Here is a 23,941-nt window from a genome sequence, read left to right as displayed (position 1 = left end):
TCCATGTCACCATTAACACTTGGTATGGTCTGTCTTTTCAACTTTAGCCATTCCAATGAGTGTCTTGTGTGTGTGTCTTTAAAATATTCATTTATTTATTTATTTTTGCTGCATTGGGTCTTAGTTGAAGTATGCAGGATCTTTGATTGCAGGACTTGGACTTTGTGCTTTGTGCACTGGGTCTTAGCTGAAGTATGCAGGATCTTTCATTGCAGGGCTTGGGCTTTGGAGCCCACAGGCTCCAGAGCTTGTGGGCTTTGTAGTTGATATAGCACGTGAGCTCTCTAGCTGAGGCACCAGACTTAGGGGTTCTAGAGCACAGGCTCAGTAGTTGTGGTACATGGGCTTAGTTGCCCCATGGCATGTGAAATCTTCCTGTAGCAGGGATCACCCCCATGTTTCCTGCATTGGCAGGCAGATTCTTTTTTTTTTTTAATGGTTTTAATTAATTGATTTATTTTCATTTTGAGGTGTTCTGGCTGGTTGCGGGCTTTTCTCTCTTTACAGTGTGCAGTTTTCTCTTGTTGCAGAGCATGTGCTCTCTGGCAGGCGGGCTTCAGTAGCTGCTGCGTGTGGACCCAATAGTTGTGGTTTCCAGGCGCAATAGTTGTGGTATACGGGCTTAGCTGCTCTGAGCCACGTGGGATCCTCTCTGACCAGGGATCAAACCCGTGTCGCTGGCATTGGCAGGTGGATTCTTTACCACTGAACCACCAGGGAAGCCCTGGCGGGCAGATTCTTAATGACTAGGCCATCAGGGAAGTCCTAACCTCTGCTTTTAAATGTGCTCCTTAGCCAACACACAACTCAGACAGCAGAGAGTGAAGGCCTTGCCGGCTTGAGGTTTCTGAGCATAACCTCTGCCCAAATCACTGGTGTACCAATAAGATATGAAGACATGGAAGAGACTTTGGGGGAGCTAAGCACTCCTCTTCCAGGAAGCAAAACAAAACAGCAAACCTGAGCAGAACCTTCAGTGGCTACATAGTCTAGGGAAGTGGTCTTCACAATTTTGAATAGACAAGTTAGTTACCTATTGAAACCATAAAAAAAAAGAAGAAGAATAAAACAAAATCCAAAATCACTACACATATTATCTACAATCTTTGCTTTTTAACAAAAAAATTATGAGATACACAAAGAAACATAAAAATATGACCCATACACAGGAAATGAAAATCAGTTAATAAAAACTGATTCCAGATGGACCTGGGTGTTGGATTTAGCACATAGACAAAAATTTCAAAAGTGATATGTAAGTATGTCTGTGCTGTGCTATGCTTAGTCAACACAGTTGTGTCCAACTCTTTATGATCCCGTAGGCTGTAGCCCACCAGGCTCCTCTGTCCATGGGGATTCTCCAGGCAAGAATATTGGAGTGGGTTGCCATGCCCTCCTCCAGGGGATCTTCCCAACCCAGGGATGGAACCCAGGTCTCCCGCATTGCAGGCAGATTCTTTACCATCTGAGCCACCTGGGAAGCCCCAAGTATGTCTGAGGAACTTAAAAAATATATGTATTCAAATAATTAAGAGGAAATATGCTAAAAATGGGTGAACAAATAGGGAAACACACCAGAGAAACAGATCCTATTAAAAAGATTCAAGTGGGAATTCTAGAGAATGCTGAAATTCTAGAGAAATGCTGAGAAGTATCATACTGAAAGGAAAAATTTATTAGATGAGCTCAACAGATTTGACCTGACCGGAGAAAATCAGTGATTTAAAATATAAACTATAAATCTGAAGACTATAAAGAAAAAAGGTTGAAAAAAATGAACAGAATCTCAGAGACTTGTCTGGATCACATGAAGTAGTGTATCCTATGTTTAGTTGAATTTCCAGGAGAGAAAAGAGAAAGAGGCACAAAATATACATGAATAAACAAAGGGTGAAAACAATATGATTGATGGTTAACTTCGCATCAAATAATTGAAGTCAGAAAACACTGATGATTCGAATGCTAAAAGAAAAATCTCTCAACCAAGAATTCTATATCTAGACTATTTTTCAGAAATGAAGACAAAATAAAGACAATTCCAAATAAACAACCTGACAGAATTTGTTGTAAGCATATTTGCACTATAAGAAATGCTAAAGGAAGTCCATCAGGCTAAAGGGAAATGACAGCAGATGGTAGCTCAAATCCATAAGAATGAATGAAAAACCTGGGAATTGCTAAATATGTGCATCCATAAGGAAGATTATATGTATTTATATATTTTCTGCTTTTTTTGCTTAATTTCTTTAAAAGGCATATGACTTTAAAGAAAGCATTTTAACATTTTACTGTGGGGTTTACAACACATAAATATGTAATACATAGCAGCAATAGGGCAAAAGGGAGAACAGTGTTACTAGACTCATGATGTGTGTGTGTGCTAAGTTGCTTCAGTCCCGTCTGACTCTGCAGCCCTGTGGACTGCAGTAGTACATAAATGTTTTCTTGAGGTAGATGATGCATACTATTGCTGTTGTTTAGTCATTAAATCATGTCTGACTTTTGTGACACCTTGAACTGTAGCCCACCAGGCTTCTCTGTCCATGGGATTTCCCAGGAATTCCCAAGAATACTGGGGTGGGTTGTCATTTCCTTCTCCAGGGGATCTTCCCAGCCCAGGGATCGAACCCAGCTCTCCACATTTTTTACCACTGAGCCAGTAGGAATGCCCCAATATATCTTCAGAAGAACTACTAAAAAATAAGGCAAAGAATAGAGCTATCAAATGAACAAGGATTAAAATAGAATACAAAAGTATAGGAGAGTTCCCTTTTCTCCATACCTCTCTAGCATTTATTGTTTGTAGATTATTTGATGATGGCCTTTTCTGCCGGTGCGAGGTGATACCTTGTTGTATTTTTTTTTTTAGTTTTTAAAAAAATGTATTTATTTTTATTTCTGGTTGTGCAGCATCTTCATTGCTGCACGCAGGCTTCCTCTAGTTGCGTTGTGCAGGCTTCTTGTTATGGTGGCTTCTCTTGTTGCGCAGCACAGGCTCCAGGGTACATGGGCTCTGTAATTGTGGCACTCTGGTTTTGTTGCTCCACAGCATGTGGAATCTTCCTGGACCAGGGATTGAACCCATGTCCCCTGCATTGGGAGATAGATTATCATCCATTGTATCACCAGGGAAATCTCATTATTGCAGTTTGGATTTGCACTTCTCTAATGATTAGTCATGTTGACCATCTTTTAATGTGCCTCTGTATATCTTTGGAGAAATGTTGATTTAGGTCTTAAATGGGAAGGAAATCCAAAAAAGAGGGGATATATGTAGACATATAGCTGATTCACTTTGCTGTAGAGCAGAATAACACAACATTATAAAGCAGCTATACCCCATGAATTTTTTAAAAAAGGAATACAAAAAATAATTTATAAGCACAAAAAGCAGTAAAGGAGGAATAGAGGAGCAACAACAATGGCAAAAAGGTGAGATGAATAGAAAAAAATAGCAAAACAGCCTACCTCATCCAACCGTATTAATAATTACATTGAGTATGAATGGACTGAACACTCCAAACAAAAGTCAGATATTGTCAGATACTATTTTAAAAAGGAAGATTCAATATATGTTTCCTACCAAAGATGACTTTAAATTCAATGACACAAATGCAATCAGGACATTTTTCACTTTGGATATTATAATTTTCATCTTCAGAAGTTCCATTTGGCTTTTTTTCTTTCATATCTCAAATTCTCTTTCATTATGGCTACATGGCATTTCTTCTACCATCTGAATATACAGAGCATATTTATAATAGCTGATTTTTAATGTCCTTAATGTCCTTGTCTGTTAGTTTAATCATTGATATACTTTTTGTGTGCATTTCCATTGATTTTTTTTTTTTTTGGTCTAGGTTCTGATTCACTATTTTCCTGCTTCTTTGCATGCCTTGTAGTGTTTTTTGTTTTTGTTTTTTTTATCAGATACCAGACATTGTGAATTTATCTTGTTGGTTGCTAGATTTTCTTGTATTCCTTTAAATACCATTATATTTTTTCTGACACAGAGTTGTTGGATCACACTTGGATCCTTTCAAACTTTTTTTCACACTTTTTTCTTTGGGGTCCACAGCAGTCTTTAGCATGGTTTTAGGCCCATTGCGGAGATGTTTAACCTTTAAGTTTCCTACCTGATGCCTCATATATTATGAGACCTTTCCATTCTGACTTGTGGGAACAAGAACTTTGCTCAGTCCTATGCTAAGACTATTCTTTTCTGAGAGATCTTTCTCTGACCTCGGGTAAGTCCATCTCATTCAAGCATAGATAAGTACTCAGTCATAAACATTTGGTTGACCCTTCTACAGATTTCTGGAGCTCTCTTTCTTCCCAGCTCCCTTGTCTGCAGTACTCTGCCCAGCACATTTTGGCTGCCTTATTCTCCCCTAATTCCAGTCTCTGCTTCTGACTCAGCAAGAAACACTGGGCTCTGTTTGGGTCCCCCCTTTTATGCTACCACCAGGCAACTCTTTCCAGAGGGTAAGCTGGTGCCGTTACAAATCTCTCCTTATTTGTTTTCCTTCACTCAGGCATTACAGCCCCACTTTGCTGTTGTCCAGTTTCTGAAAGCTATTGTTTCATATAATTTTCTAGTTTCCTATTTATTTAAGGCAAAGGGTAAATTTACTCTTTATTCCAACAACTTGGCTAGAAACAAAAGTTTCAGTTTCCTTGCTTTTTAAAAATACTTTTACAATATAATGTGTATATACAATTAATTTTTTGAGTATTCTAAGATTATTTAAATATGTGGTAAATAATACTGTAAGTTGGTTTTTAAGTATTTGTTTTCTCCACTTAAAGTAGGGTTTATAATATTTTCCTTAGTTGGTTTTAGTAGTTACAATTCACTCATTTTCACCACTGTGTAATATTTCATGATGGGACTGCACCAATATTTACTTCTCTTCTCTTCTGTCACTGTTTGGATTGTTTTAGTTTTGTATTATCATGAACAAAGTTTAGTGCTAACAGAAGTATTCTTATGTGTTTCCTAGTAGACAAATGCAAGAATTTCTCTAGCATATATACCCAGGAGTGAAAGTACTGGATTTGAGTGTAGACAATATCCACTTTATAGGATCATGCCCTCCTTTGTATTTTTCAAACTACTAGGCTGATTTCAGTTTCTCAGCTCCTCTTTACCAACTCAGAGCCTTGGCACCAATCACTTCCCATACCCAAAATACATCTGCCCCTTGCTGTTTACAAAGCATGCTCTTTCTGTGTTTTAGATGTCTGCCTATGTGTCACCTTTGCAGAGAAGCATGCTCTGACAACCTACTCCAAGCATGTTTCCCCTCTTTATTCTTTGTTGTAGCACCCAGTTCATTTATTGCCTCTTTCTTTCACCAGGCTGTAATGTTCATGAGGGCAGGAGCAGTATCTACCTTGGTGAACATTGTTTATCTAGTGCTAGCTCAAGTGGATATTTAAAAAATTATTTTCTGGAGGAATGAATACATTTGTTGTTCAGTTGTTCAGTTGCTCAGTTGACTCTTTGTAACCCCATGAACTGTAGCACTCCAGGCTTACCTGTCCTTCACTATCTCCCAGAGCTTGCTCAAACTCATATCCATTGAGTCAGGATGCCATCCAACCATCTTATCCTCTGTCATCTCCTTCTCCTCCCATCTTCAATCTTTCCCAGCATCAGGGTCTTTTCTAATAAGTAGGCTCTTCATATCAGGTGAATGAATACATAAGCAGAAGATATTATAATCTTTTTTTACAAATAAGGATGTTGAGGCTCAGGAAGGGTTATGTAACATAGCAACATGAGACAGTGACTGAAGAACCAGGATTCCACTACAGGACTTGTTTTTGAAGGCTTAGGATAACAGCGTTAAACTAACAGAATCTTCTAATTGTGAAGGCGATCTCTCTTAGTTCCTGGGACCCCCTTCACTATCTAGTGCTCTAGGACTAAGGGGAACTTTTGGAGCTAACTAGCCTGTTTTCATAGGCTGTTGGGCATCTCTTACTCTGCACATTGAAGACAGGTACCTTATTAATTGTTGCCATATCATAAAAGAGTTTCTGTGGAGGGTAAGGAGTGGGATAACCAGGATATATTTCACTAATTAAACTTAGACTATTCCACTGACTTAAGATCACCTTTATCTGTGCTTTAAATATAAACTGGAATATGTTATTATGGATTTCTTGTGTACAGGAACATGTCCTTTGATCTCAGTGTCATAGATGTCTAACAGAGTAACTGCCTTACAGTAGATACTCAGAACATATTAGGTGAGTGAGAAGGGGATATCATTTCACCTTAAGGGCAAAATAATGCCACTGAGATTTATGCATATGCTTTTCACATTATATATAGACATACCTCAGTATCTCTGCTTGATTCCAGACCAGTGTGTGTGAGTGCTAAGTCGCTTCGTGTCTGACTCTTTGTGACCCTATGGATTGTAGCCCACTAGGCTCCTATGTCCATGGGGTTCTCCAGGCAAGAATATTGGAGTGTTGCCATGCCCTTCTCCAGGGGATCTTCCCAACCCAGGGACTGAACCCATTTCTGTGACGTCTCCTGCATTGGCAGGCAGGTTCTTTACCACTAGCTCCACCTGGGAAAACCTCAGACCACTGTAACAAAGTGAACATCATAAAAAAGTGAATAGCATACATTTTTTAGTTCCCCAGTGCATATAAAAGTTATGTTTACACTATACTGTAATCTATGTGTGCAGTAACATTATATCTAAAAAATGTACATGCCTAGCTTAGAAACTTTATTGCTAAAAAAATGCTAATTGACATCTGAGGCTTCAGTGAGTTGTAATAGTAACACCAAAGATAATTGATCACAGATCACCATAACAAACATAAAAATAATGAAAAAGTTTGAAATATTTTGAGAATTATCAAAGTGTGGCACAGAGACACAAAGTAGTAAGCAAATACTGTTGGAAAATGGAGCCTATAGACTTGCTCAAGGCAGGGTTGTTTCACAGACCTTCAATTTGTTAAAAAAAAAAAAGAAAAGAAACTCAGTATCTGTAAAGTGCAATAAAGTGAAGCACAATAAAATGAGGTGTGCCATGTATGTGTGTGTGTGTGTATATATATATATACACATACGTATGAAAGTAAAGTAATATAATAGCTTGTTCTGAAGACTTACTGTTATGGGAAATGAGCATTATAAATTATAGCAAAATTAAAGTTACTTGACAAAACCTGCATATTCTGGCCAGGAAGACTCTTGAAGCTGTGGAAATATTGGTAGAATTATCCCTTATGACCAAATTAACTACACCCACACACAGACACACAGACACACACAGAAAGTATACTAAGAGAAAAATCTAACAAATATAACTCTGGTAGAGACATGAAAGCAAAACTAAAATCTAAGGATAGCAACATAAACCAGTTGTTACTGTTGAAGGGTATTTGGCATCATGACTAAAAATAGGGACGGGAACATCAACTCTGGGTTCAAACCCAGCTCTGCCTTTTCATACTGTAAGAACTCAGTGATTACTGCTCTGAGCGTCCATCCTCTCCTCTGCAAAGTGAGGACAATAACATCTACCTTGTAAGGTTATCCTAAGGTTAAATGACACAGTAGGAGGGTTTAAAACACTCCTGGATACATATTAAATGCTCAGTAAATAAGAGTGCTATCACCACTGTTCTCATAATCATCATTATATCATATTGGTAATTTGAGTAACACTCTTTAATGGGCAGCTCATAGAACTGGAGATGTCCTTTGTGACCGCACAGAAAATATTTTTCTATAGACTTGCTGTGCCTCTTTTTTCTCTACTCAAACAGTAAACTATTGTAAAGTACCTGGACAACTGGGTTAATCTGCTATGATAACAGTTAATGCCAAATGTATTAGAAATAAAAAGCTATATTAAGGCCCATCCCACGGGGAGAATACTACATCCTCATGATCATGGAGCACAGAGGGTCTTGCTCAACAATTAAAACAAGAAAGACTCTGAGAAAGGTTTGAGAGTGGGAGAAATACTTCTGCACAGTAAGAGGCAAAAAAGCTGGGTAAATGTGTGGTTGAATCCTAGCTCTATCTCATTATTTATAAGGCTTGAAGTTAGACAGTTTTGTGAGCAGTAGTTTCTTCACTGATAAAGTGAGAGTATACCTGCCTATCAAAATTCTGTGGGCGTTAGTATAATCACTGCTGAATTGCTTGGTGGAGCACCTGGCACAATGTAGACACTGATAACAAAAAAAGTGATCTCTTCTTTCCTTCCCAAGTCTCTCGAGTGTTCTAAAGCCTCAGTGGAAGGAAGCTAAGAGTCCTTTCTGAGAATAAAGGGCAGCTGTTGGATGTGGGAGAGTGTAGTCTAAGGCCCTGGAGATCTTCCTGTTTTTATAAAATCTTGAAATAAGGAAGCAACAAATAACAGAGTAGCAAAGAAAAGGAATTGCTGTGTGCCCTCTATTTGATTTTTTTTGTTTTAACTTCCATTTCTGTCTTCCTAATGCACCTTCTACTTTAAGGTTTTATTGTAGTCTAGATCCTTCTAGAACAAAATGTCCAGGTAACATGATCATACAAGCTAAATACTGAGTTTTGGAAGCAATGACAAACGTATCATATAGGCATAAATCTTTAGTGGCTATGCATTTCTTTTAAGATTTTCTTTTATGTGGACCATTTTTTTTGGTCTTTATTGAATTTGTTACAATACTGCTTCTTTATTATGCTTTGGTTTTTTGACCTCAGGGCATGTGAGATCTTAACTCCCCAACCAGGGATTGAACCTGCATGCCCATATTGAAAGGCAAAGTACCACCAGGGAAGTCCCATGGTTGTGCATTTTTGTAAGGATTAATAAATTCTGTGAAGCTTCATTTCTTCTTTCAACTCACAATTACTGAGAATTCATTATGTATTAGAAACTATCCCAGATCCCAGTAACACAGACATAACACTATCTTTTCAAGTTGTTTGCAGCCCAACTCCTTTCCTCTTACCCTCAACCCCTGAAATGTGACTGCAAAGAATATTTACACAAAAACAAAACTCTCCCATACTGATCTCTGACCATTGTCAGCCTTTATAATGATAGGAAGTCAAAGAAAGGAAATGCCAGAACGCTACAAAGACAAAACAGACGCACAAGAAAGTGTGACATGGTTAGTCAACATGGTACAAATTTTCAACTTAATCTGGATATCTTCACTGATTTTTCAAACCATTTCTAGGCCATTATCTGAAAAATCTACTTTTTGTCTTTCCACTTAATTAAATCAGAAATGTCACTCACTTCTGTTTTCTTTTTGATCTGTAATAAGAACTCATTCAGCTTGAGTCTCTTGAGATTTGAGATGCGTGCATTTTCTTATAAGTTGTGTTCTAATCTCACAAGTGGACTTTGTTAGATTTTTTTGCACTCCGATTCCCTTTGCCCTGTCTTTCATGTTGTTGTTCAGTCGCTATGTCATGTTCAATTCTTGTGACCCCATGGACTGTAACCCACCAGACTCCTCTGTCCATGGGATTTCCCAGGCAAGAATACTGGAGTGGGTTGCCATTTCCTTCTCCAGGGAATCTCTGCAACCTAGGGATTGAACCCACGTCTCCTGTTTGGCAGGTGGATTCTTCACTGCTGGGACACCAGGGAAGCCCACCCTATGTTTCATAATTATTTTAAATTAATTTCCCTTGCTACATTGTTTGCCTTATTCTATGCTACCTTAAATCCCTTTGGAATCAAGGAAAGATAAATAGAAATATATGCCTTTGGCTTTTATACTATACTTGTTGAGGATGGTCTTCCTTTGTGTATTCTTTCAGAAACACAACTCACAAGATTTTTTTAACCTGTCAACAGTTAAAAGATAATGGTTACAATGGCAAATGCTAACTTTACAGAATTTTAATTTATTTTATTAATAAGACTAGTTAGTTTTATTAATAAACAATAGGTCAGGGAATTTTTTTTTTATAATAGAATTTCAGAGCCTTTTTCACCTAAGTACAAATAAATGACTATTAGAAAAAAATTATAAAAACATATATCAGTGGATTTATGTTTTAAAGCATTCCAATCTGTTTCTTCCAATCATTTCTGTGCTATTTGACTTGTAATGAACAGGATGGTTAAAGGTTCAAAAAGCCCCCTGGAAGTCTTTCTTTTGGGATACATCCAACTCATAGCATGAAATATTATAGCTGCATAAATTATTAATACCACTTTAAACCTCTATTGGAAACCGCAGCATGAACCAGACTGTTTTACTATGTAAACCACACCATGGGAGCATGTTAAGCACCTTTAGATGCTGTTCTAATTCTTTCAGCACTTAGCACAGTGCCTCCGAGCATGATTGGCTCAATTATACATGTTTTATTCACTGAGTTCCAATCATTTGAGTTCATTTGATCCACTAAATCATTAATAGGGGAAGAGGGGCTCATAGTCAGTTAGTTCAATTCAAGGAGCATTTATGGAACACCTATTATGTAATCCGATCATCTCACTCTCATACTTAAAATCTTGCAATTATTCCCTATGGTTTTCAGGATAAAGTTCAATCTCCTCATACAGCATGTGAGGCCCTACCTAATCTATCAGCAATGGCAGATATGTGACATACAGGCTCTACTCCGTTCTTCTGCTCCCATTACAAATGGAGCTATTGATTGCATCAATTTTCCCCACAGAGACTGGACATGGCTTCACGATGCTTCTTAATACAATGTTCCAGGTGGCCACTACCAATAGATCAGAGTTGAAATCTATTTGCTTGTCCTGACAATCTACCCTTCTAGTCTCCCAAAATGTCACCAAACACCTTTTGCTTCAGCCACATTGCAAGAAATATAGTTCCCTAAACACGGAGAACTTCCACACTTGTCTGCCTTTGCCTCTGCTATTTCCTCTTCCTAGAAAAAATCTCCTTCTCCATATTTGCTAGCTCACGCATTCTGAACAATTCAGATCAAGCTTCACATGAAGATCTGTATGCCTTTCTTCTCTGCTCTCAAAGAAACCTGCACCTAGTATTTTATCAGGGGGACCATGGTTGTTAACTGCTTGTCTCCCTGACTAAAATTAAATTCTTTAAGAGGAGAGGTCATGTTTTACTTCAGTTTGTAAATATTTCAGGCAGCCAGCACAGGGATTCAAAAAGTGTTCAAAAAACAAACATTCTAGCTGCTGTACTAGGTTCCAGGAACACAAAAGAGAATAGGGTGTAAGGACAGGAAACATTTATTGAGTATTCCTATATACCAGGTCCTATTCCAAGCACTTTACGTGGATCATCTTATTCAAACCTCACAGCAACAACCCTTCAAGGGAGGTGCTATGAGTATCCTCCTTTTGTGAAATGAGGGAACTAAGACACAGAGAAGCCAACTGGTCTCTCCAAGGTGATTCTCAGCCAGAGAGTCTGGTTCCAGAGTTCCTCACTATTATGTTCCACCGCCTGGGCCCTGCATGGGCCCTGAACTCCTTAAGGAGTTCAAAGACTAGCAGAGGAAGACAGGCAGGTAAATGACTCATCACCATGGAGCATGGAAAGATTATAGTAGTTGTTCATGCAGCATAAAGGGGTAGCACAAAGGAGGGAGGGGTTAATGTGGTTGGGGCAGATGGACAGGTGTTCCGGGAAGGTTTCACTAAAGAAGTGGTATTCAAATCAGCTTTGACAGACTAAGAGGAGCACAGGAGATGGAGATGAAGGGAAGGATATGCTAGGCAGAGAGAAGAGTATGTGCAATACACAGAGGAGGGAAGCAATGTGATGTTTGGGCACCAGGACCAGCTATTTAATTTGCTGAGCCCAGAGGAAACAGGAAATATGTGGCCTTATTCACAAGTTACTAAGAATTTCAAAATGGGTATAGCAGAGCATGAAATCAAACAGTCCTTGTAAGCGCAGGGCACAGGTTGCATTGTCCATGAAGCCAGTCTGCTGGGCACCATAAATGCTTCAGCCTTGCTGGAACAAGAAGTACCTGGGGCAGAAGTACTTTATGAGGCAGGAAATGACACTGCTGAGGTCAGCAGAGGTCAGATCATATGCCCGGCTAAACAGCCTGGACTTTATCCCATAGTTAACAAGAGGCCAGAGAAGGCATTTCAGCAGGGGTGCAACCTGATCAGATTCGTTTACAAAAAGATACTTCTGTCCTCCTATTGGGAGTGGATGGAAGACCAGCAGGAGCATTAGCAGGTCAGAGAGGCTCAGGTCTTGAACTTGGCCTTTTCAGTGGAGACATCTGAGAAAGATAGGTCTGAAAGATGAGTAGGAGGCACAGCTGGCAGGGGCTAACGCTAAGGGTGCACAAGAAGCCTGTGAGGAAAGAAGGCTGGACCAAAGGCTCAACCAAGGGTGCGGGGTTCAAGAGAACATATCCCCCTTGTGCTTGGGCCTACCAGACCCATTGAAAGCAGTGCTTGATACAATTATTTACCATCATTTACATCAGGGACACCCCCAATCCTTGTACAAACTGTAAGTAATAAAGTCCTTGTGCAGATTTCCAGTTCCTGTAGCTCCCACAAGCAAAGAGGCACATGAAGAGTCTATTTATTTGCTTCTTGATCTCTTTCCAAAGAACCGTGGCTTTTTGGGTCACTCAAGTTTTTCCCATGAAATAGAAAAAGAAATGATCCTAAAAACCCTTCTGATGTGATTTCTCAACAGCCAAACTGTTCCCAAAAGCTTCCTGAGTTCCCTTTGGTTTTCTGGCACTATTTGAATGTGATCTCCAGTACAATATGAATAAAATAATGCCTTAGTATTTAGAAATAAAAGTCTAATGTAAATACAACAATATCAGTTTCATTTACATGAAGACAGTGAACATCCAGATCCTGGGAAGATAATGATGGTTCACAGAACTAATGTATTCACACCAGTTCTCCTTAATCTTGGATGCTATTTTCCTTTATTCAGTTTTTCAACCCATTTGTAGACATTTTCCCAATTATGCTAACTTCCCTTTCACTCCTTTGCTAATAAAACTCAGGGAACCAGAATATCAACAGATACAAACTTAGTCAAAGCATGGACTTGCTCACAAGTCATAATCATCACTGTTAAGTAACTTTTAAAAACGGCATTGCAGATTATACTTGGATTTATTTTCTAGTTCCAGGACTGTCACTTAAACATGTTCTTTAATGATCTAAATGCTCCTAAACAGGATAGCAATCATGTAACAATACGCAAACCATCAGGCAGCTTGGTGTAGCTGAAAAGTCATGGGCTTTCAGGGAATAGGGGTTGGTACAGGTATGATCTTGGTCAGGTTATTTAATTTCCCTGACCCTGGGTGTTGCCCTGGGTGTAAACTAGAGTTTATCTCTGCATTGAAGGTTAATAGAAGACTGAGTAAGCTCATGAAAGTATAAATCAATTGTCCCAAAGCATACTTTCAATAAAGTGAGGTTCCTGAGTAGCCTATATGAGTGTTTGGTAAGGCAGCTTAAATGATATTTAATATCTCTTTATTCTCTACCAAATTTTCTTTATTAAAATTAATTTAATTTTGGCTGTGTTGCATGACTTGCGGGATCTCAAGTTCCCCAACCAGGGATTGAACCCAGTTCACTCCTAACCTCTAATCTACCAGGGAATCCCCTCTCTACCTAATTTTAATTGCTTGGTTCTGAGGATTCCTGAGTAGGTTTCTTCCCTTTGGGTGTAACCAAGTGGGAAGATCCTTACAGATCCCAGTTTCAGAACTCCAATAGGTCACTTGAGGCTAGAATCCACTGTGCCAGGGTGGAATCTGAGACAACCCACCAGCAGCACTTGGAAATTCAGAATCTTTATCCTCCAAACAGCTGGGAGCTCTTCTCTTCCTTTCCTAGGAACTGCTTTTTAGGCTTCACATTCAGGGCTCATTAATTTCCCCAGAGGCCTCCCCCGACCTCCCTGACCTCTCCATTCCATCAGATCCCATGCCGTAAGTTCTCCTAGAGACCTGTAGTTGTTTCTTTGTAGAACTTAGCACAATTATAATTGAGCAATTAATTATGCAATTAGTTGTTTCCTGTGCGTTTCCTTCAATGGCACGTGGATTCCACCGGAACTCTTTCTCGTTCATCACCTGTTGGCCTCATCACCCATGCAAACTCCTGCACATTGTCGTTGTTCAGTCGCTTGGTTGTGTCCAACTCTCTGCAACCCCATGGACTGCAGCACATCAGGCTTCTCTGTCCTTCACCATCTCCCCAACTTTGCTCAAACTCATGTCCTTTGAGTCAATGATGCCATCCATCAGTCCCATCCTCTGTCATCCCCTTCTCCTCCTGCCCTCAATCTTTCCCAGCATCAGGGTCTTTTCCAATGAGTTGGCACTTTGCATTGAGTGGCCAAAGTATTGGAGCTTCAGCTTCAGCATTGGTCTTTCCAATGAATATTCAGGGTTGATTTCCTTTAGGATTGACTGGGCAGTCTTTGCTGCCCAAGGGACTTTCCAGATTCTTCTCCAGTACAGAGTAGGTGCTTAATAACCACGTGTGACTAAATGAATGAGGAGATGCTGGGTCCTTTTTAACTGATAAACACAAATAGGATCCATAGTTATACATGATGATATGGGTTAATTTGCTTGATTTGGTGTGTACACTTTGAACAAAGGACTAGGCTTTTCACTCAAGGACATTTGTGATTGGTAACCAGTACAGTGCACTTACTGAATTGCTTTTCTCAGGGAGGGGATGAATTTGTGCAGATCTCTCCATATTTTCCCCATTAATAATTGTAGAGTCCAGTGGTATACACTTACAAGTTGGTGAGACAAAATGGCCATCTCTCAAAGATGGCATGTCTTCATGGAGTGGCCAAGTGAGGAGGAGGATAGAAATGAGAGAAACACCTTCCAAATCCATGGTGGTGGCACCTTTAAACTTGCCTACAGAAGTTGAGTATACCCAAGAGTGACCTCCTGAGGACTCCAAGCAATGGAGTCAATGCATGGGTGGTGCGTGGATGATCAGATGCTTCAGTCATGTCAGACTCTTTGTGATCCCATGGACCAGGCTCCTCTGTCCATGGGAGTTTTTCCAACAAGAATACTGGAATGAGTTGCCATGCCTTCCTCCAGGGGATCTTCCCTACCCAGGGATCTAACCTGTGTCTCCTGCATTGCAGGCAGATTCTTTCCGCTGATCCACTGGGTAAGCCTGCATGGGTCGGGGAGGAAAGCAATTAACAATGAGAAATTACCACACAGGAGACACTGAATCTACTGACACTGATATTTTCCCCCAAATAGAGTTAAAGAGACTGAGGTTCCGAGATCTTAAGTAAACTTTCCAAAGACACCGAACTAGGATCTAAAATAAAGACAACTGATAGAGAGTGAAAAGAAAATACTAGAAAAGGACAAGGAAGAAAATAATGGGGGAAATAGAAATAGGATGGGCCCAGCCTACACAGGCTAAGGGCAGCCTCATTTTTCTAAGAAATTTACAATGGCAACTACTAGCTCTATGACCCATTCAATCTCCCTAATATTCACCCCATGACTGTTAAGAGGCAAAAACTCAAGGTATGTGGAGTCCAGGAGGTGGGACAAAGCACCTCACCTTAAAGCCACTGTTATCAATGATCAATTAGTAGGGATGAATTATCAGATATCTGAAAAGGATATGAGGATTGGTTAAAGAAAAAGAGAAATGTGGGCAAGATCAAGAAATTACCTAAGAGACCAGGTTGTGGGCATAAAAATCCTTCCACCATCACCATTTTGCCATGCACCAGCCATGCCAAGTCACCACCTTTGCACCTCAGGTCTGCAATGGACATGTTTTAGATGCATGGTCCGAGCTCTGCTTAACAGAGATCTGACACTCACCATGGTCAGTCCATGAAGGTGACTTCTTTTGCACATTAAAAGAATGAAACGGTTCCACCATGAACCAAGTGGCTCATGCCAGAATGTGGAGTCATTCTTGACACCTCTATTTACTTGTTCATCACAACCAATCATTTGTTAAGGCTCAGTTCTGCCTCCGAATACATCTTCACTCCATTTCTTTTCATTCCCTCTGCTGCCATCCTCCCCAAGGCCCTCAGCTCCCTCCTACGCTATTGTAACAGACTCCTGATTGTCTACTCTTCTGTCCACACTATTCTCTGTCCAAGATACAGAAGAATATTTTAAAACACATCAAAAAACATGATCAAAAAAAGTTTGATCATGTCCCTCCCCTGCTTAAAACCCTTCAGTGGCTCCCTCTTGTTCCTGTGATAAAATCCCCAATACATCTGACAATCAGCAAAGCCCTACCTGCATCACCTTGGCCAACCCTGCAGCCCCCGCTCCTGCCTCTCCACCTCTCACTGCACTGGCCTTCTCTCAGTCTCCAGACTCACCAGGCTCTTTCCTTTTTAACCCCTCACTTGTGCCATTCTCTCTGCCTTTAAATAAAACAGTGTTAATATCAATCTTCCTAACCAGACATGTTGTTGTAAGCTCCATGAAGTTAGGGAATATAGCTACCATTTTAAGGGGCCATTGTCTATCATTCTATCTCTAGAGCTTAGCACAATCCATGGCACATAGTAAGAGGTCATTAAATATCTTTTGGAAGAGTAAATAAATATTTGTTGGAAGAGTAAATAAATATTTGTTGACTAATTGTCAACAAATAATAGCATCCACTTATTCAGTCTACAAATATTTCTTGAATCAGTAGCTCTGCCAGGTAATGTGTAAAGCAGTAAGGATACACTGAACAAAATAAACATAGTCCCTGACCTTTTAGAGTTTATAGTCCAGCAGACTTTCTCCCTTTCCTATTGGAATGAAATATGGATCTAAGATCTTGTAAAATCTTGCATGATAATTTTCCTTTTCTCAGAGTTTTCTTGAACTATATGATTTAGCTCTTAAACTCTCTCTCCTAAGCTCTTGTTCTATTATTTTTCTCATGTCCTCACTGACAAGGTAAGATACTCGAAGGCAGGGGATTGTTTCAACTTTTTTCCTTTTTGGTCATATCTCATTTTAAACAGAAGTTTCTTGTAAGAAACAAAAATAACTATACTGTGTTTTTAAGTTAAAAAGTGGCATGCACATCTATGATGATAGAAATCAGAACACTGGTTTTTATGGTATGTGAATACTGACTGGAAGGGGGTTAAAAGGGAGCTTTCTGGGGCAATGGGATTCTTACATATTGTGATTGGGGTTATATCATTATTGGGGTTATATCTTGATTGGACTTCATATTTTGCTTGGGTTACATGAATGTGTACATTTGCCAAAACTCATCAAATTGTATGATCTGTGTGTGTCTTTCACTGAAGGTAAAATTTTACCTCAATTACAAATACTTTAAAAGAAAAGCAATACATGCTTATTATATGAAATGTTATCAAATAAAAGTAAGCAAAAATAGGAAAATCAAAATGAACTGTAATCCCATCACTCAAAGAGGAACACTGATTACACCGTGATGTATGTCCTTCCAAACTGTTTCATTTTTTACACATTAGGACACAATATGGGTTCATACAGAATGCAGTGCCTGCTAATTTGCTTTAAAAAAAAATAGTATACTGAGAACATTCATAAGAGGTTCTTTGTAATTACTTCTTATGGAACTAATTTGCTAAACTAAGTAAAAATCAGGATCTTAAATTTCTTTCCAAAACTTTTAAAGCCTATGATATCCCATTATCATCACCAACAACACTTACTGAACGTGAAATGCCATCCCTGAAGAGATTTCTTGACTAAGAATGCTCTTCAGGCTGTGTGCTAAGATTACTAAATCTTAGCTACCAGACGATCACTAACAGTAAATCTTTGAGCTGGTTCCAAATTTACAATCAGCTTTAACTATGAACAGTCTAGTGACTAAGTATATTAAACATCATCTCAGAATCCATTCTTCTGTCCTCCTCAGATTATTAAGCTATTACAAGATCCAATTCATGGCATGTTACTCATATTTATTGTTTAATTTGTATAGATTCTAATCTAAAACAGGGACCTGTATAATTGTATGGCTAGACTATTGTGATCTACAGCCTCATAAAATTTGCCACAGCATGAGATCATACACGCAAATCTCACATTTATATCAGAAATTCAAACCACATCAAACTTAAGACATAATATCTGAAGTCAACACAGCCATAGCCCACCTCTAACACTTCCTTAAATCTATTGCTAAATCTAATTCCCTAGAAGACATCTGGGTAAATATTCTGGTGAGTCCTTTGTTAGTTTTCTGGTGGTGGAACACAGTACTCAGACAGAAGGAGAATTATTTGGAACTACCCAGAAAATTAGAAAAGTAAGGACTAGAAGCAAAGATCTGTGAGAAAGAGAAATGTCTTGAGCTTTACACTTTTGGCAAGCGATAAAAGGCAGCTTTAGTGACAGCAGCCAGATGGAGATCAAATGACAACTGTGAGTTCGTAATGGTCTCCAGCGTTCTGGCAAACACAGGGGCAGTAGGGGAAGTGGGAGGGATCAGTTTTACTGGTACTACAAGCCAATCTGGTGCACATCAGTGTTATCTGACGTCAGCTAAAACCAGTTCTGAGGCATTACATCAGGACCAGCTGCTAGATACTGAAAGCACCCTGGCCTGCCTCTGTGTGCTTCCCTGGCTCCCGCTCCTAACATTTACAGGATACTACTACCACTTAATTTATGTTCCTGCAGCAGGGAGGACCCAGATGTTGAGGCTGCAGTTGCTGATTTGAAAGGAGTTCACAAATACAGGAAGCTCTCAGAGGATAAAAGAAACATTAAGAGTGTTCTACAGTTTGAAAAACTCATTGTTCTTTATTAACACACACACACACACACACGTGCATGCGTGCACACACACACATACACACACACACGCAGGGTTTGAATAACATCAAGCCCTGTTCCTTAGCACACAGAAGTACATCACTCAGGCTACCAAAATTGCATAAAGATCTAAAGTGCACAATGAGGGAAAGTTTGCTTCCTCTGTAGTCAGAAGGGAACGTGTATATTGGATTCATCTGCGGCTATATTCAAATTCAGTGGAATTTTTCACAGCATTAGCTGAAGACAGGGAAGTCCAGTACTTTTACTATCAGCAAGCATGCCCCAAATGTCAGAGAAAATGAAAATACAACGTTTACTTAGATGAAGAAATTGGAAAAATGGGTGCCAAATAATTAACAGTTATGGCATTATATGTGTGGTGCACTGTAAATACTTTACCTACATTACTTCACTTAATCATCATCATAAACTTATGAGATAGGTACTATTTTTACTTAGGAAAGAGACAAAATGGGTTAGGTGATTTGCCCTGGCCTGACTCAAAAGTCTGCATTCTGAATACTATGCCCTGTTTCTGCATAAACTACAGCTGTAGTTTATGAGGAGGATGGAGTTTATGGGGAGTTTAAAGGAGGATGGTCCACTGCTAAAGAGCTAAGATCTGGGGTCTCGCAGATGTGAATTTGTATCCTGTCTCTGCCCCTTAGCTATGGGTCCTTTGAGCTAGTAACCAAACTCTCCAACAGGCCACCGCTTCTTCAGCAATAACATGAAGATTACAGTATCCACCCCAAAGATGGCTGTGAGAATCAAGTGGTATCATATAAATAAAAAGTGCCATGAATATGATAAGCATTTAACAAATCAGCTGTTTTTATTAATAAATCACAAATCTAATTAGAAATCTTCTCAAACATCCCTGGGAGCCAACTTGCTGTTGCATACAGATTTTAGGAGAAATTTTAAAGGGAAGCACATGGATTGAAATCTTCTCATCTCAGATCCTTGGAAATTTCTGCTAAGAAGTGTTTTAGGTTAAGAGGAAGTTCTTTTCCTCAATAAAAACCTAGAAAAATGTAAAGAGACATTTATCCATATCATGGACGACAAGAAGTCACTTGAGAAAAAGTTAATTGCAGAGCACTGCTAAAGGACTGTGTTTAACAGCTTCTCACAGCTAGACCCAAAGACTTTAGGATTTACATTGTGGTTGGATTTAAGGCGAATATAGCTTTAGGATCACAGATGGACCTGTTTTGATAGTTTACGTAAAAGATATAGGCCCAAACTTATAACATGGAGTAGAGGGTCCAGTTGCTAGGGATAATGAGAGACACGCCAAATTAACCAAACTTGATTCAGATGGTCATTAAACAATGACCCCACCTGGTTTTCAGTCGTTTTACCATCTGTTGTAGCTGTTTCTTCTCAGACGGGAGAGTTCCCACTAGCTCCCAGGTGCAACCTGTTTATTAAGACACAGTGCCAAATCATACTCCATAGCATTTGGTAACCAGGCAATACATTAAGGTTAACAAGGCAAGCTGCAACCTAATCTCGACTAACCTATTGAAATGGTTGAGATTTTTAAAAATTGATACCACAGCAGAGGGATATGAATGTGTTTTTAATTCTTTAGGCAGATGATCTGGTGATTAAGCTTTCAAGGCCAAGAAAAAAATAACTTTTTTATAGTTTGTTTTTTATTATTTGTTTATTTTTATTTTGACTGTGCTGGGTCTTCGTTGCGGAGCACAGGCTCTTCCTTGCGGCATGTAGGTTTTCTCTAGTTGGGGTGTGGACTCCTCTTGCTGCAGAGCCCAGGCTATAGAGTGTACAGGCTCAAAAGCTGTGGCCTGCAGGCCTCTGTAGTTGTGGTTTACTTGCCCTGCAGCATGTGGAATCTTAGTTCTGGGACCAGGGATTGAACCTGAGTCCTCTGCACTGGAAGGCAGATTCTCAACCACTGGACCACAAGGGAGGTCCCTAGAAAAATAAAATTTTTTGTGGTAAATGAAATATTAAATGTCTTTTGGTGGTTGCTGAAAATTACAGAATGATTATTAGAATAACAAATTATTAAGCAAAAAAATCAAAGTTGGAAGGGTGTTATAGAACAAACTTTTTAGTTTCCAACCATGATCAACAAAGAAGACGAGTTGAGCTGGGGTGGGGGATGTTGATAAGAGGAGGCCCAAGCCCGCAGACTTCTGTTTCTCAGCCCCACCCCCATCTGACCACGTCAGCCAGAACACTTCTGCTTTTATTTATCTATGTGTGGGATTATACCTACTACTTCTTTGGGGAAAAGGGAGTTCTCTTCCCCCAAAGGGGAGGGAACTTCTTTCCCATCCCCAAAGAACTCTCCAAAGGGAGTTCTCATCCTCATTACTTAATAAATGAGGAAACTGAGATATGAAGAGGGTAAATATCCTACCTAAGATCATGTATCATTCAATCCACCTTCTTAGAAGGACATCAAATTAGATTCATCATGGTGGCTATGTAGGCAAAGTAGCCCCACAGATCTTAATTTTACAGCATCACTTCAAAACATTTCTAAGATACAGATGTAAAATATAAACAATCAAGTGAATCTATAGACAGGACATCTTATATTTGATGGTGATCCTTTCCTAAAACAGGGAGGATAGCTTGCCAAGCCAGGGTGATATTCCAGCTGAGAAAGCAAAGTCCCTGACACATTTCTGCTTAGTGGCCAGTGATACTAATGGGGCCTCCCCCTCCTCTGTCTTAAAGGGGATGAGCTACAGCATATGGCAGAAACCCTTATAGGTCAACACAGAATGGTAAACACAATCCATCACTTTGCCACAAACTGATATGGTCCATGAAGCCCAGGAGTAAAGTGTTCATAATGGACAGGCAGATAACAGTCTGCTTACTGCATTCTTTGGTTACTAAAAATGAGGCTACTTTAGACCTTTACAATATAAAGTCAAACAGAAGCCAGAAAGAGTACTGTCAGACAACCTCCAGACCAGCCCTGAGAAATGGGTGTTTCAAAAGACTGTTTCCCAAACCCTCTTCAAAAGATCATAGCCTTATAGAGTTTAATCACAAATTGTCCTTTTTAATATTTAATATCTTCCAGACCTAGAGACTGACATTTCATTGCCAAAGTAAAGGAGGACCAAAGCAAAAATGTAAGAATGCATATTATTCACAGAATAGATCTTAAAAGCAATTTCAGTGTCTAAGCTCTCCTGGCAGAAATTTCCAATGACTAGAGATGAAACGCTTACAAGTGCTAAAGCCAGAGAAAGAGGTAAGAGTTCAAATAGTAGTAAAGAAGGCTTTTATTTCCCTTTGTGCCTTATTTCTTTTGCTTATAGTCTCCTAAATATTACTCAGTGTTTTCAATTGTATTTCCATTTGTTTTTCTTGTATGTTGCTTATATAACGAACACCCCATCTCTGCTCTTTTAAATCTCCCACTTCAAAGCTCGCCTTCATAAAAACCTTTCAAGGTTGTTTTCCTCATCATTATAATCTTTTATGCTACAGTGAAAGAACAAGCCTTGAAACTTGGCAATTAAGTACCTTTTAATCTACTGGGTTTTATATGTGCATATGATACACACTGGTAGAGGTCACAAATCCTTAGTTACAGAATGGGCCAGTTTATAGCATCTGAAAAAATATATTAAAAAAATTGTTGGGGTGAGGGTAAAGGGTGTACAAAGAAGAATATAAAAATGTAGATAAGGGCATACAAACCTCTGTGATTAAAAAAGTACAATCAACAAAAATAGGATTCAGTCAAAATGGTTTCTGATATATAAGAGACCAGAAGATGTGTAGCTTTATGTTCTAGTTCATTAATTGCATCTTTAAATCTGTATAACTTGTTCATTCAACAATATCTGATTCAATGACTATTTATTCCGGGTCTACCCTGTGCAAGACACTCTTCTAACTACTTAGAAATCAGTGACCAAAACAAATCTTACTCCATTGACCTTATACTTGGGGAGCAGAGTGGGCAGGAGAGGGAAGCCAGATAATGATATATCAATATGTTAAAAACATTTTAAAAAGAGAGAAGAGGGTTTAGGGGATCAGTAATGCCAGGAGTGGGCAGGGTAGGCCTCACTGAGAAAGAAACTTGAAAGGAGTGAGCAATGTGATGATCAGGAGAAAATATTCATGGCTTTCAGTCAGCGTAGGGCTTCCCTCATGACTTAGACAGTTATGAATCTGCCTGCAATGTGGGAGATGCGAGCTTCATCCCGGGGTCAGGAAAGATCCCCTGGAGAAGGGAATGGCTCCAGTATTCTTGCGAGAATTCCATGGACAGAGAAGCCTGGTGGGCTACAATCCGTGGGGTCACATAGAGTCAGACACAATAGAGCGATTAACACTTTTAGTTAGTACATAGCCCTGAGGCAGAAGGAAGGTCAGTGTGGCTTGGAAGGAATGCATATGATGGAGAGTAGTAAAAGATGAGATTCGAGGAGGGATTCAGTACTTTTTTAATAACAGGTTTATTGAGATATAATCTACATTACCTACAATTTACCCTACATATACTACTCAGTGACTTTTTAATATATTAATACAGTTGTGCACTGCATGGCATGTGGGATCTTAGTTCCCTGACCAAGGATAGAACCCACATCCCCTGCATTGGAAGCATGGAGTCTTAACCACTGGACCGCCAGGAAAGTCACTGGAAAGACTGATGCTGAAGCTCCAATACTTTGGCCACTGGATACAAAGAGCTGACTCATTGGAAAAGACCCTGATGCTGGGAAAGATTGAAGGCAGGAGGAGAAGCGGGTGACAGAAGATGAGATGGTTGGATGGCTGATGGACATGAGTTTGAGTGAACTCTGGGAGATAGTGAAGGACAGGGAAGACTGATGTGCTGCAGTCCATGGGGCCACAAAGAGTCAGACATGACTTAGTGACTGAACAACAACAGCTGTGCAATTATCACCATCATCCATATTAGAACTTTTAATCATGGTGAACAGAGTTTTGTAGGGCCTCTTAGACCTTAGTAAGGACTTTGGTTTTTACTCTAAGTGAAAAGTGGAGCCATTAGTAAGTTTGGGTCAGAGACGTGACTGTAATCTGACTTGATTTTATAGAAATAGTATATATAGTATTCTATAGTTTGTATAGTACTATAATATTCTATACTTCAGGGTTTCTCCAGTGGCTCAG

This window comes from Cervus elaphus, chromosome 20 (assembly GCF_910594005.1).
Source record: "Cervus elaphus chromosome 20, mCerEla1.1, whole genome shotgun sequence".
Classification (NCBI taxonomy): Eukaryota; Metazoa; Chordata; class Mammalia; order Artiodactyla; family Cervidae; genus Cervus; species Cervus elaphus.
This window is presented reverse-complemented; position numbering follows the sequence as displayed.